The sequence below is a fragment of the Heterodontus francisci genome, chromosome 19, assembly GCF_036365525.1.
Source record: "Heterodontus francisci isolate sHetFra1 chromosome 19, sHetFra1.hap1, whole genome shotgun sequence".
In the NCBI taxonomy this organism is placed as follows: Eukaryota; Metazoa; Chordata; class Chondrichthyes; order Heterodontiformes; family Heterodontidae; genus Heterodontus; species Heterodontus francisci.
In genome coordinates, this window is record NC_090389.1 from 36939797 (window position 1) to 36959249 (window position 19453).

Genomic DNA, 19453 nt, shown 5'->3' on the forward strand with positions numbered 1-19453 from the left:
AAACAGTGTGTTTAAAAATAAAACCCTGTTACAGTAAGACCAAGTGAAGGCTGAAAGGGAATCCTAGACCTCTTTCTCATCTGGTTGTAACACCATCCACAAACATTCACTCCCTCCACCATCAACGCACAGTGGCAGCTGCGTGTACCATCTGCAAGATGCACCGCAGGAGCTCACCAAGGCTCCTTAGACAGCACCTTCCAAACCCACGGCCTCTCCCATCTAGAAGGACAAGGACAGCAGATGCATGGGAATACCACCACCTGCAAGTTCCTCTCCAAGCCACACACCATCCTGACTTGGAACTATATCACCATTCCTTCACTGTTGCTGGGCCAAAATCCTGGAACTCCCTTCCTAACAGCACCATAGGTGCACTGTAAATGTACCATGGACTGCAGCAGTTCAAGAAGGCAGCTCACCACCACCTTCACAAGCACAATGATGGATGGACAATAAATGCTGGCCTAGCCAGTGACGCCCACATCACTGAATGAATAAAAAAAAATTAGAGAATTAAATGGCTGGTTCAGTGTAGGAAGAAGGGGTTTTGATTCATCAGGCACTTGACCCAGTCAGAAAGCTGCATGCCACTTGGATCAAATTGTGGCCTCATTCTCCTGTGGTTCTGTCTCCTAAGAAAATGAAAATTCAGCCCACACTCACTAGGTCACACATAAAGAATATCCACTTGAGCAAGTACGAGAAAGTTGCCAGGACCTAAGGAATTGTACCCCAGCATGAGACTACTGCATTTTCAGAGAGAAGAAAATTGTATTTCTTAAAATCTTAATTATTTGATGATTTCAAAAATGTGATCCTAAACCAAGCTATGGCCCACACTGACCATCATCTCTCCAATCAACTATCTTAATATACAATATCATTAATAAATTTACCAGCAAATATGCTCATCAAAACTAGTGCTTCAAGTGAACTTGAAAATAATTTTATAAAAAGTAGCTGACTGTTCTGGCAGTGATAGAATTAATTTCACTCATTGTTAAAGACTAATTGATTCATCTTTTATCTCAATAAATAAAATGAAATAGCTTTTCCTGAGAATAAATTGGAGGGTACAATCACTCTACCTTTCTCCCCAGCCAAATACCAACCCTGTTTGATGTCAGGCATCCTTATACCTTTACAAACATAGTGAACTGCTGTTAGTAAACAGGTAAGAATAGCCCAGGCATATGTCCATCCAATTTCCCCTTAGTTTCTTTGGCTATATGTGAGGCCATTGTTCAGTGTCACAGTAATGTGGCTAAGATTGAAAGCTTTGGATGTGGGTGAAAGGGCCTGCATTTCAGTGCCTCCCTCTTTACTTTATCTTGATGTTGCATTGTGCCACCTTCAATACAATTGCTTAATAAATCTGATGCTAAAACAGTGATCCAAAATTTGTTATACATTATGTTTACATTTCAACCCGAATTGCCTCTTCCTTGCAGAATAAAGCTGTGAATCTGTTATAATTAAGTACCATGTAGGGGCTGCCTATATGGGATATTTCTTTCCATAAAATGGCTCACTGAATTTGGCAACATAATCCAATGTTTGGTCTTGGTACGGAGCTATGAAGAGAAATATTCACCATACCTCAGCAACACCCTCCATAAAAGCAACAAAGCTTGGAATTAAAACCATACAATGAATTTATTACTTAGTCTGTGGTCAGGAATTCTTTTTTCAGGATGTTAAACTGTTGATCCTGGGGTAAACGAACACTTGGGACAAAATATTATAGTGCATCTTATGTCTGTAATAATCACCATTTTTAAAAAATGTGCATAGTTTATATAAAAAAAAATTATGCTTGCACATGCTGTGAAAGTTAAATACACAGTGGGGAACAATAATCTGACTTCTTTATCTTACTTATATAGTAGACATTTGTGACTGAAATGATTCACAAGTTCACATTTCTACAATAACTTGAATGCACTGTTTACTGCTGTATGTCTGCCATTTCCCAACTGTCACACTGAGTTAACCATTTAAATAAATATAGAAATTAGTAATTTTATTTTGCATCACTAAACTAATTTCAGATGTCTATAAAATATAACTATCTAAATCACGCAGCTTGCAGTATGATAGCAAGTGTGATAGCTCCACTGTTACGTCTGTCATGTCAACTGACCCAAAGAGAGAAGGAAGATGAAACCAGCTGGATTGGGTTTCCTTAACTCAATGTATTAAAAAAATCCTTTTGAGGTACAAGTCTGTTTAAATTTACAAACATTTCAAAAATTAGAAAATGTGCACAGCCCATTTAATGACATGAAACTTATCATTATTGTAGTGCATTTTCCTAAATCACAGTAAACAACAACAACCTGTTTCATTTGATATCCTCTCTCTTGTAAAAAGATGAATTACCCAAGAAAGCATCACAAAATATATCTGAAAAGCATAAGATATGAGATCTGCCCAAGCCAAATGTTTTATATCAGTTCCCATTGTAAATTTTCAAAGCCTGCAATAAAACTTTGCTTTTTAAATGTTAACTGCTTCAAATTAAGACTAATTTAAATAATTAATGGTTCTTAGATCTTGGGGTGGAAGAATGTATAATTGTGTTGACGAGAAAGTTGTTCCCAGCATGACAATTGCAGCTAACTAATTACCCACTGTCATTCTGCATGCTAGTTCTTTCTGATTAGTGCATTTTCACATAGGGTCAACTGTGGTTCAGTTAAGCAAATAGTGTTATACTGAGCAAATGAGTTCAAAATGTAAATAATTATTGTGTTTACTGCATAATCTTACACTGAATAATTGTGCACACTGATAGATTGGGCTTACAATTGCATTTTGATCTCTAAAAAAAAAACATTCTGATAAATGTGTTGCATTTCATGAGCCTTCATTAAAAATGTTACATATTTCTAATTATTGTGTGTATATGAAACTGTGTAACCAAGAAAAGGTGAGTTATAATTATCTTAACAATTGACTATGAAAACTAATGGTTCAGTCCAATTCCTGTACCTGTCTAGATGTGAAAAAACATTTGGTCCAATTCAGGTAAAAAGTTTTTTTAAAAATTTGTTCCCAATTTTGCCCCCTTCCTCAACAATACATTTTTCACCATTTTGCTACCTAGTAGTTCATTTGAATTGAACAATCTCAGTTGTTTGCAACAGATTCATTGTACACACATCCTTTGAGTAGGAGAACTTCATCTGCATGCCAAATAATGTCACAAAGCAGCAAGAGAGAGGCATAGAAATACAAGAAAAACACACAGATAAATACATCTGCAGAGTGAAAGTGAGACGGGTATACAAAGAGAACGCAGACAAACACACACACATATGCCAATCCACAGTCATGCACATACAAACCCATACATCAAGCATAAAGAAAAAGAGATAGACATAAAGAGAGGTGCACAAAGAGAATAAGGCTGTAAAATGTAACTCCATAGCACGGGTAGTTTCAGCAATATGGGTGTCGGTTTAGGTGAAAAATGGCATCTGTGCCGCTCCTGCCCACTGCCAGTGGTGCCCATGCTGATTGCCATCATGGTGAGGGTGTTACATGCATGTGCTGTGAGTATGCAGAGTGAGCAGATCATGATGACAGTCAGCATCCAATGCTGATTTGATGCACAACTTGCCATATTTGACCTTGCCAGTCTAGTTAACAACCTTTCAAATGCACACAGCTGAGCACACATTCAGCAGCCCAAAGGGCCTCCCCCACCACCACCAGCCCTATTTGCATCCAACTTGCAAGTTAGTTTTTAATTACTTTCTACTGGCTCTTGCAAAGTTTGTGGGAGTACTGGGTTGTTGGAAGAGTTCAAAAAAGTTGGTAAAGTTTGCAGGGAGTCGTGCTGGACGTTGAGAAGTCGTTGATTGCTACTACAAGACTGCTAAGCATACCACTTGCTTCCAGTCTTTGGGGCTATAGATGCATTACCCTTGGGGTGCAGCATCAGATGGAGATTGAGCAGAGGCAGCAAAGAAGCTGGCAGTGGGAGGATGAGAAGGACTCAACAGGAGACATTACCCACCTAGGGTCTTCTTGGAGCACTTCTTCTAACTGCATCTATACTGAGAGTAGTGTGTTTGGTGGCTGTACTTCACCAAAGTGATGATCACAGAAATGTGCCAACTCTGGGAACAGGACCTGCAGCCTCAGAGCAGGGTGAGGATGGCACTGACACAGATATGCCAAGTATAGAGGCCATGATAATCTCACATCAGCTGAGATGGATGGGAGATGTCATCAGAATGCCCAGCTCAAGACTGCCCAAACAGGTGCTCTACTCAGAGCTATGCCAGGGACCCTGGTTACATGGGAGCCAGAGGAAACATTTGAAAGACAATCTCAAAGCCTCCATGAAGCTCTGCTCTATTGACGTCAACACATAGGAAGCAGATACCCAATCATGACCAAAATGGCAATCCATCATCAAAAACGGTGGCAAGACCTTCCAATCAACAAGAGCAGCCACTGAGAGTGAACAGTGAGAGAGACAGATAAAGAGGACAGTTGCTCGAGCCAATAATCCGTCACCATCTCTCCCGACCGACACCAATGTCCTCACCTTGGGAGACCCTGCAAGGCTAAGATAGGGCTCATAAACCATCTGCGAACCCACAGCCAACACTGTCATCTCACTTCCACCAAGCCATCCGTCAGGAAGAATCATCCTCAACGAGGCACTGCCGATGATGATGACAGATAGGAAGGTGCGAGGCCATAGAGGGATTTCAAAACAAGGATGATAATTTTAAAATCATACCTTTAGAACAAAGGATATTAAAGAATGCAGTTCTTATAACTACATTACATGGTCAGCTATTCAGAGGATGCAAAGCAGTGTTGACACACACAAATACAGCTGTCAAATACATGCTTTAAAAAAGCCCCATAAAATACTTGGTATTTGAGCTTGGCATAATACCCGAGATTAAATTATCCTGTTCACCTGATTGCTGTTATAACAAACAAATTGTTATCGCTTTGTAACAGCATTTGAACACAATGGTCCACGCAATCATCCATAGAGTTATCAATTACTTATACATATAGGTAACCCATTTACATCCTGAGTATCAAATAGACTGATCATTTTTTGTAAGTGAACCTGGGTTTTTAACTATGCAGGTGTCATGACCAGCGAAACAGAAGCTAATAACACAATGCATCATAGCCAAAGATGTTTGATTTGGGGCTGGTCCCAGGAGTGAAGCAAGAAGCGAGCTACCAACAGAGGTAAAGAGAGCCCGGCCTTGGCTGTCAAATGACAAGTAAGCCACTGCAGTTGGGGAGACTTGTTGGGATCAGCTCCATTCTGAGGCCGATGAGTTGTCAGGCGGCACAGGCCGCCCTCCAGGGTCAGCAGAGATTCGACTTTGGGAACCATGACGTAGCCAAATGGTTCTGCAGACATATGGCAAAAGGTATTGGTTTGGGGCTAAACAAATGGGGGATGATCAGACAAGTGGGGAAGGGGTCTGTGGGCCATTGTCCCAACTTTGATACCAATAGTCATTGAAATGGACCTTATGCTGTAGTTGGTTTGGACTGTCAGTCAGTCACTGGGTTTAAACAAATATGATCTGCTTTGATGTTTAGTCTGAATAAACACTGAAATATGCCACGATTTTGGAAAATGTAGATGAACAAAGAGATCAAAGGTGGCACAGCAAATTGATAAAGTGGTTTAAAAATCATATGGGTTGTTTGGGTTTACTGAATATAATGGCAAAGAGAACATACTAGAACTTTATAAATCACTGGTTAGGTCTCAACTAGAGAATTGTGAACAATTCTGGGCACTACACGTCAGGAAAGACATAAAGGCCTTAGAAAGGGTACATAGGAGGTTTACCAGGATGTTACCAGGGATGAGGGACTTCAGTTATGAGAAGCGGTTGGAAAAATTAGCACTGTTTTCCATGGAACAGAGAAAGTTGAGAGATGACCTAAGAGGTTTTCAAGATGATGAGAGCTTTTGATAAAATAAATAGAGAAAAAATTCCCTCTGCTGAGTGGGTCAATAACTAGAGGCCATAGATTCAACATCATTGGAACAAGATCTATAGGGGAGATGAGGTGGAATTTTTAATGCAGAGAATTGTCGAGTTCTGGAATCCTGTACCTAAAAGGGTGGTGAAAGCTGATTCCAAAGAAAATTTTAAAAGGGAGTTTTTGAGGTACCTGAGGATGAGGAACTTACAGGGTTATGGGTGAAAAGTGGGAATGTGGGACTAAGAATGACTACTCTTTCAAAGTGCTAGCATAGGCATGATGGACTGAATGTAGTAAGTTTCTATGATTTAAATCTATCAGTATTGACGCACACTCAAAATAATTTGATTAACAGTATTCTTTTTATTTGCTCTACAGAGGTAACTTTTTTATTACCACATTCACTAAGTCACATGAGTAAAGTATTGGATTTAGCCATGTGATTTATCACTAGCCAGCCAATTGTAACATGTACAACTTTAGAGTTAATATAAGGGCTAACATTTAAAGGATCATTCTTTCCTATAGAATAAAAATATGTGAGCAGCTAACACAAACTAAAAATAGAATATGAAAATATAACTATTAGAATATATAACAGTTACATTTCTAATGCCAGTTGTCTATGTCTATGCAGCTGATAAGTGCCTCTTGTGCATTATGACAGCAATGACACAAAGTGACCTATTTTATACAAATCACCAGTCTCCGACATGAATCTTTAAGTCAGGTTAAAAACTCCTTATTTATTTCCTTCCATTGGGGAATATTCCAGTTAATTATAATTCCAAGCTTTGATAGTCCAGTTAAACAATTAAGAATCTCCTGAGGGGCTTTCCAAGTAGAATTATTTATGATACTCATGTCTTACATTTGTCTAAAATTCTACAAGGTCCCCAAATGAGACAAGTTCACCATTGGGACTATACATTTCCCATACTACTGTATTCTTCATTTTACAACTGATATGTTCCTTATCCTGCCACGGCTGGATCTCTCTTAGTCAGATGCAGTGTTATATGTCTTGTATTTCTCATCAGCTTCCAATGCATTCCTCTAAGATTCCCATCACAACCTTGAACCTTGCAACTACCCCTATCAGCACAGACTTCATTTAGTTCCCCACTCTCTCCAAGGGGTAGGTAAATCAGTTTGTTCCTACAGTTTTTGTCTTCATTATGGAATCATGGATTATGTGCTAGTCATTAGTTTCTTTACTTCATTCATTAAGTCACTTGCTATGGCATTAAAGCCCCTATTGGCCCTATTATTTTGGGAAGATAGGAAAGATGTGCCAATTTGTCTGTCTAGTAAGGCTACCGATAAGGTTATCAATAGTAAAATTAATGTAATTTGACTCGAACAAGGTAATGTTTATTATATTATACTGAGATAAGCTTACATATATCTCCGATTCTTTGGCATATGTTAAGGTGGTTTGAATAATATTTTGTGGAAGGCTGTAAGTAACATAATTGAAAGGTTTAAAATGGCAAACTAGAGGAGTATGTTCAAAGTAGTTTAAACAAGGTTGTACTCCTGCCTTGTAATTTACTATTATGTTTCTGTTATTTAGTATGACTAAACATTAAGTTTTTATAAGTTGAGCTAAATATTGCTTTGTGTGAACACTGGGTCACATTTTCTGTTGTGTTATTGTTGTGTGGTACGTGTCTGCGCCCCAGGTTTTATTTTTACCTTTCATTTCTGTCCCATGGTTTAAGGTTAGTAAGAGGAGCTTCATCAAGTTTGGCCAAAGTTTCAAATGCACTAGTGTATAAGAATCATGGAGACTTTTTCTCCCCAAATGTGGGAATGGTAAAAGAAACTGGGAAGGAAGATGTGTACTGAATGCATTATAAAGTGAAGAAACACCAAATGACATGTAGAGTGCTGCAACATTACATTTTATAGTGTGGTACAAAGACTATGGGCTGAACTTTACTGGCCCTTTGACGCCACAGGTCGCGGTGCGGGGGCTGGTAAAATGCTACGATGAGAGGCCCGCCTCGACCCGCGACGTTGAGACAGGCAAGCCGCATTTTACCGGTGGCGGCGAGACCTCGGTGCGGCCCCCGTCGCATGGCGGCGGCACCACAGTTAGCATATGGTAATGCATACTTACCTATGCTGATTATGCAGCCCGCTACCTCTCCACCGACACTGCCGGATTTTACGTTGAACGGGCGGCCATCACGTGCCGTCCTGTTCACGATCTGAAAAGCCGGCGGGTCCTCACTCTGTGTTATGGAAGGGAGGAGGGAGGAGGGATACACAGGGGTCTAACTCTGCATCCTGGAAGGAAGAGGGTCTAGGATAACTGGAAAAAAACTGTGCTGGCATGAAGCGAGGTACCATGTACCATCCCTCCATTAACAGTGTATGCTCTGTGTTCGTGAGGGAGCAATGGCACACTAGTCAACCTGTGTGTGGGGAGGGTGCCAGAAAGGGCAGGAGCATTAAGGTGTTATGGATGATGGGGGCAATCGATTCAGCTGGTAGGATCTTGATGTGGTCATGCTGTGCCACTCTGAGTGTTGGCCAAGATGGGCAATACCATGGCACACCACATAGTTGATCCAGGAAAGCAGCTGGTGTACCCGTCAACACCAATCCATGCCTTGTTAGGAACCTTCAAATACATGCAGGGTTCAACTTAATATTTCACATGGAAATAGGTATGGCCCATCCTACATTGTGTGATCTTCTGCACGTGAAGATCCGTATGCGCCAGAGACAATACCAACAGGCAGGTGCGATCCACGTACAGGCCCCCGGTCGTGAGCAGCAGCCCCCAAGGGGAGCTCACCATTACAGTTGCCGTGCATCTGCAGGCCCCACATGACATGCCATCGGATGTCAGAGCACCAGTGTCAGAGGAGATTGCGCATAAAGAGAGGATGGTGACACGTCTCTGTGCCCTGCTCAAGGATGATCTGCAGCCCATGGGCTCCAGTGGACATCCCAGGCCTTTGTTCCTCATAGTGGCAGCGGTTAACACGCCTGATGCCTCTGCAGCCTTTTAGGGGCCCACCAGAGACCTTTGTGGGGTCACACAGTCAGCAGTGCACCGCTGCATCAAGGAGGTCACCAATGCCCTGTACCGGAGGGCCAATGAGTATGTCCGCTTCAGGACGGACTCTCACAGCCAGGCCCAGAGGACCTTTGGTTCTGGCACCATTGCTGGAGAACCATATGTTATAATGTCCATAGACTGCACTCACGTAGCCATCAGGCCTACTGCCAGGCTACCGTCTGCAGACAACACCACTAAAGGAGCCCTCTGAATCTAGGTGAAGCTGGTACGTGAACACTGCGGCTGCTTGCCATGACACTTGGGTCTATTCACCGAACTGGCTCAGATGGAGGGGTGGCTTCTTGGTGATAAGGGCTATCCTTTGCAGACATGGCTCCCGACACCAGTGAGAGACCCCACCACTGCTGTAGAGGAGAGGTACAACCACTGAGCTACATGAGCCACCATTGAGCAGGAGATCGGCATGCTGAAAGAGCGCCTCCAATGCCTGTATGGATAGGGTGATGCCCTGTACTAAGGGCCGAAAAGGCCAGCTCCTTTCTTTGCTGCTCTGCACAACTATGGACCCAAAAGGGGCCAGGCCTGGCATGATGAGGAGAGACGTCAGCAGGATTTCTCCTCGGACTATGAGGATGCTGAAGACCTACAATATGAAAGATGCATGGGAGGGCAGATGGCACCCAGGCTCTGCACACAGGGCTAGCAGTGAACTAGGGACATACGGAAGTGGCTCATCAGACAAAGGCTGTCTGCTCCACAGGAACTGACATGAGTTCTGCAAGCCACACATCACCCTCGTTCACCTGCTGTGGAACAGTCCACATCTGCAGCATCCCGGTCTAAACCATTAGAGATAGCAGTTGGCTGAGCCAATGTCCATGTCACTGAGTCCTTGGAGATGCTCATGAGTAATGGTGGAATGGCAATGCTGTTATTGCATACATTGGCTCTTCTGAAGGGCCAACGGTGTAAACGGATGTGACATTGGTGCTACATGCTGGCACACATCATTCGCACAAAGAAAAGGACACACAGTGAGGAACATTTAGTGAAAGACGCATTTACATTGCTGTGCCACCCGTGCATTCCCATTTGTGTCAGTGTGTTCTCTGTAAACCTCTAATACCTTTTACGGTCTATTTAAGTCTCACGTCCTGGAATGTGCAAAATTAAGATTATTCACCCAGGTGTGGCACGCCTACAAGAAGGAATGTTACACTTGAGTGGGAGAAGAGGATCGTCACTTCACAGGAAACTGGGACACAGCAGGGTGTGGAGCAGCATTTGTGGAGCATTTGTGGAGAGAGAAGCAGAACTTTCAGGTGTGTGAACTTGGACAAGTTAACTCTGCTTCTCTCTTCACAGATGCTGCCAGACCTGCTGGATTTCTGCAGCACTTTCTGCTTTGCTGCCAGATTGACAGCAGCCCACTCTTCAGTATTCAGCTAAGTATTCTTTGGCAGTTGTCAAGAAGCAGGTGCTGGGGTGCTTAAAATAGGGCCCCAGCACCTGCTGCACAACTGTCAAAGACTCGCTCATTGTGCCGAATGTCCCACCTCTCGCCACTGATCCTTTACCTCAACTCCACTTTCCTGCCCAATCCCCAAATTCCTTGGTTTCCTTACAGTCCAAAAATCTATTGATCTCAGCCTGGACGACCCTAGCTTTACCACACCACCATCTCTCGGCAGAAATTTCCTGCAATTAAATAATGGGAAGACTAAAGCCGTTATCCTCCAACCCCACCACAAACTCCATTCCCACACCATTGACTCCATCCCTTTCCCTGGCAACTGAGGTTGAACCAGACTGTTTGCAACCACTGTATCATATTTGACCCCAAATTGAGCTTTCAACCACATCTCAGTGCCATCACTAAGGCCACCTATTTCCACCTCCATTACATCGCCCAACTCCAGACCTGCCACAGCACTTCTGCTGCTGAATCCCTCATCCCTGCCTTTGTTTCCTGTAGACACTAGCTGGTCTCCCACATTCTAATCTCTGTAAACTTAGTCATCCAAAACTCTGCTGCCTTTGTCCTAACTCACACCAAATTCAGATCACCCATCACTCCTGTGCTTGCTGACCTACACTGGTGCCCGGTTGCTACGACCTCAGTTGAGAGCATTCACTTGCAAACATAGGAAATAGGAGCAGGAGTAGGCTATTCGGCCCCTTGAGCCTGCTCCACCATTCAAGCCGATCATGGCTGATCATCTACCTCTACGTCATTTTTCCCCGCTATCCCCATATCCCTTGATGTCATTACTATCCAGAAATCTATTGATTTCTGTCTTGAACGTACTCAATGATTGAACGTCCATAGACCTCTGGGGTAAAGAATTCCACAGATTCACCACCCTCTGAGTAAAGAAATTTCTCCTCATCTCAGTCTTAAATCGCGTGCCCCTTCTTCCGAGACTGTTTCCCCCCCTGGTTCGTGACTCACCAGCCAGAGGGAACATCCTATCCACATCTATCCTGTCATGCCTTGTAAGAATTTTATAGGTTTCAATGAGATCACCTCTCATTGTTTGAAACTCCAGAGAACACAGGCCCTGTTTAGACAATTTCTCCTCATAAGACAATCCCACCATCCCAGGGATTAGTCTGGTGAACCTCTGTTGCACTCCCTCAATTTTAAGTATATCCGTCCTTAGATAAAGAGACCAAAACTGTACACAATACTCCAAGTACAGTCTCACCAAGGCTTTATACAATTTTTTTATTTATTCGTTTCATGGGATGTGGGCATCACTGGCCAGGCCAGCATTTATTGCCCATCCCTAATTGTCCATGAGAAGGTGGTGGTGAGCTGCCTTCTTGAACCACTGCAGTCCATGTGGGGTAGGTAGACCCAAGTGCTTTTAGGAAGGAAATTCCAGGATTTGGACTCAGCAACAGTGAAGGAATGGCGATATAGAGTCATAGAGAGATACAGCACTGAAACAGGCCCTTCGGCCTACCGAGTCCGTGCCGACCATCAACCACCCATTTATACTAATCCTACATTAATCCCATACTTCCTACCACATCCCCACCTTCCCTCAATTTTCCTACCACCTACCTACACTGGGGGCAATTTACAATGGCCAATTTACCTATTAACTGCAAGGTCTTTGGCTATGGGAGGAAACCGGAGCACCCGACGGAAACCCACGCAGTCACAGGGAGAACTTGCAAAGTCCGCACAGGCAGTACCCAGAACCGAACCCGGGTCACTGGAGTTGTGAGGCTGCAGTGCTAACCACTGCGCCACTGTGCCGCCCAAGTCAGTTCCAAGTCAGGATGGTGCATGGCTTGGAGGGGAACTTGCAGGAGTGGTGTTCCTACACATCTGCTGCCCTTGTCCTTCTAGGTGGTCGAGGTTTGGAAGGTGCTGCCTGAGTAGCCTTGGTGCATTGCAGCAATGCATCTTGTAGATGGTACACACTGCTGCCATTGTGCGTCGGTGGTGGAGGAAGTGAATGTTGTGAATGGGGTGCCAATCAAGCAGGCTGCTTTGACCTGGATAGTGTCGAGCTTCTTGAGTGTTGTTGGAGCTGCACCCATCCAGGCAAGTGGAGAGTATTCCATCACACTCCTGACTTGTGCCTTGTAGATGGTGAACAGGCTTTGGGGAGTCAGGAGGTGACTTACTCGTTGCAGGATTCCTAGCCTCTGACCTGCTCTAGTAGCCACGGTATTTATATGGCTACTCCAGTTCAGTTTCTGGTCAATGGTAACACCTAGGATGTTGATAGTGGGGGATTCAGCGATTGTAATGCCGTTGACAGTCAACGGGAAATGGTTAGATTCTCTCTTTTTGGAGATGGTCATTGCCTGGAACTTGTGTGGCACGAATGTTACTTGCCACTTATCAGCCCAAGCCTGGATATTGTCCAGGTCTTACTGCATTTCTACGCGGACTGCTTCAGTATCTGAGGAGTCGCAAATGATGCTGAACATTGTGCAATCATCAGCAAACATCCCCACTTCTGACCTTATGATTGAAGGAAGGTCATTGATGAAGCAGCTGAAGACGGTTGGACCTAGGACACTACCCTGAGGAAGTCCTGCAGTGATGTCCTGGAGTTCAGATGATTGACCTCCAACAACCACAAGCATCTTTCTTTGCGCTAGGTACGATTCCAACCAATGGAGAGTTTCCCCCATTCCCATTGACTCCAGTTTTGCTAGGGCTGCTTGATGCCATACTCAGTCAAATTCTGCCTTGATGTCAAGGGCAGTCACTCTCACCTTACCTCTTGAGTTCAGCTCTTTTGTCCATGTTTGAACCAAGGCTGTAAGGAGTTCAGGAGCTGAGTGGCCCTGGCGGAACCCAAACTGAGCATCACCAAGTAGGTTGTCGCTGTACTGGAACAGCTTGGCTAGGGGCGCGGCCAGTACTGGAGCACAAGTCTTCAGTACTATTGCCGGAATGTTGTCAGGGCCCGTAGTCTTTGCAGTATCCAGTGCCTTCAGTTGTTTCTTGATATCACGTGGAATGAATCAAATTGGCTGAAGACTGGCATCTGTGATGCTGGGGACTTCAGGAGGAGGCTGAGATGGATCATCTACTCAGCACTTCTGGCTGAAGATTGTTGCAAATGCTTCAGCCTTATCTTTTGCACTGATGTGCTGGGTTCCCCCATCATTGAGGATGGGGATATTTGTGGCGCCACCTCCTCCAGTCAGTTGTTTAGTTGTTGACCACCATTCACAACTGGATGTGGCAGGACTGCAAAACTTAGATCTGATCCGTTGGTTGTGGGATCACTTAGCTTTGGTTATTGCATGCTGCTTATGCTGTTTGGCATGCAAGTACTCCTGGGTTGCAGTGACATTTTTACTCATGTACTCAAATTGCCTTGCAATGAAGGCCAACATACCATTTGACTTCCTAATTGCTTGCTGCACCCACATACTAGTTTTTAGTGACTCATGAACAAGGACACCCAGGTCTATTTGGACATCAACATTTCCCAACCTCTCACCAGATAAGAAATACTCTTCCTTTATGTTTTTTTCTACCAAAGTGGATCACTTCACACTTATTCACATTATATTTCATCTGCCATGTTCATGCCCATTCAACTTAGGCTATCAAAATCCCCTTGAAGCCTCCTTGCATCCTTCTCACAACTTACATTCCCACCTAGTTTTGTGTCATCAGCAAATTTGGAAATATTACATTTGGTCCCCATATCCAAATCATTGATAACGATGGTGAACAGCTGTGGCCCAAGCACTGATCCCTGCAGTACCCCACTACCATCCTGAGAATGACCAGTTTATTCCTACTCTTTGCTTTCTGTCTGTTAACCAATTCTCAATCCATAGCAGTATATTACCCTGAATCCCATGTGCTACAAGTGTGGGACCTTATCAAAAGCCTTCTGAAAATCCAAATACACTGCATCCACTGGTTCTCCTTTACCTATGCTACAAATAACATCCTCAAAAAACTCCAACAGGTTTGTCAAACATGGTTTCCCTTTCATAAATCCATGTTGACTCTGCCAAATCATATCTTATTTTCCAAGTGTCCAGTTATCTCATCCTTTCTAATAGATTCTAACATCTTCCCTTCTACTGACGTCAAAACTAACAGGTCTGTAGTCTCGGTTTTCTCTCTTGCTCCCTTCTTAAATAGTGGGGTTACATTTGCTACTTTCCAGTCTACAGGAACCCTTCCAGAATCTAAAGAATTTGGAAAGATAACCACCAATGCATCCACTATCTCTATAGCCATCTTCAATACTCTGGGATGTAGTTCAGCTGGTCCAGAGGATTTATCAACTTTCAATCCAACTAATTTTTCGAGTATTGCCTCTTTATTGATACTAATTTCTTTCAATTTCTCATTTTTGCAAGTCCCTTGGTTCCCTAGTATTTCTGGGAGAAGACAGACACAAAGTAATTGTTTAGTTTCTCCACCATTTCCCTATTCTCCATCATAAATTCTCCTGTCTCTGCCTGTAATGGACCCACATTTGTCCTTGCTAATCTTTCGTTTTCATATACCTAAAGAAGTTTTTACAGTCCACCAACAGATATAAACCTCCCAGACCAATTAAAGGATTATACAAGAATTCACATTCTAGACCTTTATTATAACTAAACTAAAAATCAACATTAACTAAACAGTACTTAGTAGGCAGCTAATACACTAAATTACAGAGAAAGGTATTTCCCATTAACTTATTAAGACGCTTGAAAACCCCCACCATATTTGTACATTACACAGTGTTCTCATTGAATTGTTATCTTTGTAGTTAAAAGTCCCAAACTCCTCCCAGTTGTAATGAATTGGATCTCACAGTGTCCTTCTCAAAGCCAATGTCCTTTTTGCTCGCTTCTTCTGAGCGCATTCAACCTGGACTTGTTAATAAGGCAATCTCTGGTGACCTGTTGGTCATTTCTTTTCTGCAAACCCCGAGCCTTCAAATTGGGTTCAAGACTTAGCAGCCTTTTGCTGTATCGATGTTCTGAGTATAGTTGTTTTCTATCTCTTCTGAGGCTGGCAGCTCCTGCTGGTTTCTTTGTATCTTCCTTACAGCCTGTCCGACTTAGGAAAGCCTGTTGAATTTATTCAGAACAAAAGTCAATATTCATTAGTCTTTTCTCAGAGTCCATATCTCTGGTCATATCAAAACCACCTGGGCCTTCCTTTCGTTCCAGGTGTTAGCAATGGCAACTCAAATTTGCATTTTCAGAGCCCATGGCTCCCCTTTTACGAGCTGAGACTGTGGGAGAGCAAAATTCATCGTCTTTCAGGTGTTACAACCTTGTACTCTGCTTTCAAAAAGGGTTTTTGATCTGGGTTCCTTGTGTTCATGGTAACCAAGATCCCGGTCTTGTCTCTAGGCAGAGTTGGTGTGAGGTCACATGTCTCCTCTGAATCCTTGTTACACTACATTAAAAATCACAGTTTTAAAAAAGTAATCAGACTGCAAAGTCTAGCGTTTAGAACCCGGTTAAGCAATGTCCTGATTTTAAAATTCTCAAATCCCTCTATGGCCTGACCTCTTCCTATCTCTGTAATCTCCTCCAGCCCTGCAACCCTCTGAGATATCTGCGCTCCTCCAATTCCAGCCTCTGAGTATCCTAGATTTTAATCGCTCCTCTAAAAGCCGCTGTGCCTTCAGCTGCCTAGGCCCCAAGCTCTGGAATTCCCTCCCTAAACCTCTCTGCCTCTCTACTTCACTTTCCTCCTTTAGGACAATCATTAAAATCTACCTCTTAAACCAAGCTTTTGGTCATCTGCCCTAATATCTCCTTCTGTGGCTTGGTGTCAAATCTTGTTTCATAATGCCTCTGTGAAGTGCCCTGGGATGTTTTGTTACATTAAAGGTGCTATATACATACAAATTATTGTTGATGGTGATGGTGATAATCTTCGATTGATCATCCTTAGCCCTCTGGGGTAGAGAATTCCAAAGAGTCACTACCCTCTGAGTGAAGAAATTTCTCCTCATCTCAATCCAAAATGTCTTTTGCCTTATCCTGAGACCAGCTCCCTAGTTAAAAACCAGCAGCTGGCAATGGGAGTGTGACTGTCAGATTTCAGTCCAGTGGTGATAAGGGCAGAGGAAATGGACAGGATGGGTATGGAGGCTATACCTCAGCATAGGATGATCCGCCGAAGAGGGAGCTACCTGGACAGATCAGAGAACTAGTGTCACAGGAGACTGCGCCTATCCAGGCAGATGGTCAGACAAATCTGTGTCCTCATCACAGAAGTTTTCACACCTCGCAGCACTGCTTGTATGCCCTGCTAGTAATTGTCAAAGTTACTGTGGCCTTGAACTTCTTCGCCTCTGGCTCCTTCCAAGGATCAGCTGTGGACCTTGATGGCATCTTGCAAACGGCTGCACACCACTGCATCTCGCAGGTCACTCATGCCCTTTTTACAAAAGTTGTGCAGTACATACAACTTTAGACAGATGGAGCCTCGCAGGCATAGAGGGCAGTGGATTTTGCCTCCATTGATGGATTCCCCCAGGTGCAGAGCATCATTGGTTGCACCAGTTTCATCAACAGGAAGGGCTTGCACTCACTCAACATTCAACTGGTCTGCGACCACAACAGGATTTTCCTCCATGTGTGCAATCGCTTTCCTGGCAGCTGCCGTGACTCCTTCATCCTCAAGCAATTCAGGGTGCTGCAGCTTTGCATTCCACCCCCCCAAACTCCGCAGATGGATTCTAGGGGACAAGAGATATCCCTAGAAGAGATAGCTACTCACCCCTCTGCAAGAACCCGATAGAGACACTGCAACCAAAGTCATCTGCTTACCAGGACAACCATTGAGCAGGCCATTGGGCTTCTGAAGATACAATTCTGGTGCCTCAACCAGTCAGGTGGCGGCCTTCGATACGCTCCTGAAAAGGTTTCCATGCCTGATTGTCTGCTGTGCTCTTCATAATATGGCCCTCCAGAGTGGTGTGGACCTTGAAGACAGTTAAGCGCTGAATGGACACAGCTCATTGTAGATAGAGGAGGAGCAGGATGTGAAGGAGGAGGAGGAAGATGCAGAGCATAGAGGTGCTCCGGCTGCACAGGGAGGGCCCAGCACAGGGCTTGAGGGTCTCATTAGGATGCCATCAATGATTTTCTGCTTGTTTCAGCTGATCCCCTCGAACCCAGGAGGAATGGCATGCTATGAAACTCACTTTGAGATACCTTTGAGAACATTTCCTTTGAAGTCAGCCTGGAACAGCTCAACTCTTACCGCCAATGAAGAAAGCTCATCTTCCCAGAGTTTTCACTGTCACTGTTCATGGACCTTTACTCCCCTTCACTACTTCATCTCTCTTCTCCTGTACCGCCAGTAATAAAAGAAGGTTCACACCTCTGGTTTCATGTGTAAACATTTACATGGTGCTCAAATAAGATAAAAAGTGCAGTTACATGTGATAGCCACCCATTGACCCACTCAGTGCTCTGCCCAACGTGCTGCATGCTGACCTTTTGTGATTTGTGTACAAGGACGCCTAGGTCCCTTTGGACTGCAGCATTCTGCAGTCTCTCTCCATTTAAATAATATTCTGCTTTTCTATTCTTCCTGCCAAAGTGGACGACCTCACATTTTACTTCATCTGCCAAATCTTTTACCAACTCACTTAACCTATCTATATCTCTTTGCAGACTCTTCATATCATCCTCACAACTTGCTTTCCTACCGATCTTATCATCAGCAAATTTGACTACAATACACTCAGGTCCCTTCATCCAAGTCATTAATATAGATCGTAAATAGTTGAGGCCCCAGCACTGATCCTTGTGGCACTCTACTGGTTACAGTTTGCCAACCTGAAAGTCCCAATTATCCTAACTCTGTTTCCTGTTAGTTAGCCAAACCTTCATCCATGCTAATATATTACCCCCAACACCATGAGCTCTTATCTTGTGTCGTAACCTTTTCTGTGGCACCTTATCAATTGCCTTTTCAAAATCCAAATACACTACATCTACTGGTTCCCCTTTATCTACTCTGCTTGTTACATTCTCAAAGAACTCTAATAAATTTGCCAAACATGATTTCCCTTTCACAAAACCGTGTTGACTCTGCCTGATTGCATTATGATTTTCTAAATGTCCTGCTACTACTTCCTTAATAATGGATTCTAACATTTTCCCAATGACAGATATTAGACTAACTGGCCTATAGTTTCCTGCTTTCTGTCACCCCCCTTTCTTGAATAGAGGTGTTGCATTTGCAGTTTTCCAATCTGCTGGGAACTTTCCAGAATCTAAGGAATTTTGGAAGATTACAACCAACGCATCCACATCCATTATCTCTGCAGCCAGTTGCCGGATGCAGGTCCAGGGGACTTGTCAACCTTTAGTCTCATTAGTATGTCCATTACGTTTTCTCTTCCATTAAGTTCCTCTCTCCCTTTTGCCTCCTGATTTCCTACTATTCTTGGGATGCTTTTTGTATCTTAAACTGTGAAGATGGATACAAGATACTTGTAAGAGATGATGAATTAACCCTATCACATTACACAAAACAAGATCTAAAATAACCTTCTTCCTGGTTGGTTCCATGACATATTGTCCTAAGAAACAGTCAAATGTATTCCATGAATTTGTCTTCCAAACTACTTTTGCTGATCTGATTTGCCCAGTCTATATGAAGATTAATTTCCCTCACAATTATTGCATTGCCTTTTTTGCAAACTGCTCTTATTTATTGATTAATACTCTGTCCAACAGAGTCCAGGGTCCATAAACTATTCCCACCAGCATTTATCCTTGTTATTTTTTTATCTCCATCCATTTGATTTCTCTTCCTGCTCTTCTGAACCAAGATCCTACCTCATTACTGTCCACATGTCATCCTTTATTATCAGGACTAACACCACCACAAACCCCTACACATGCCCTTCCACTCCTTATTTTTCCATAACTTGACCTTATTCACTGATGCAC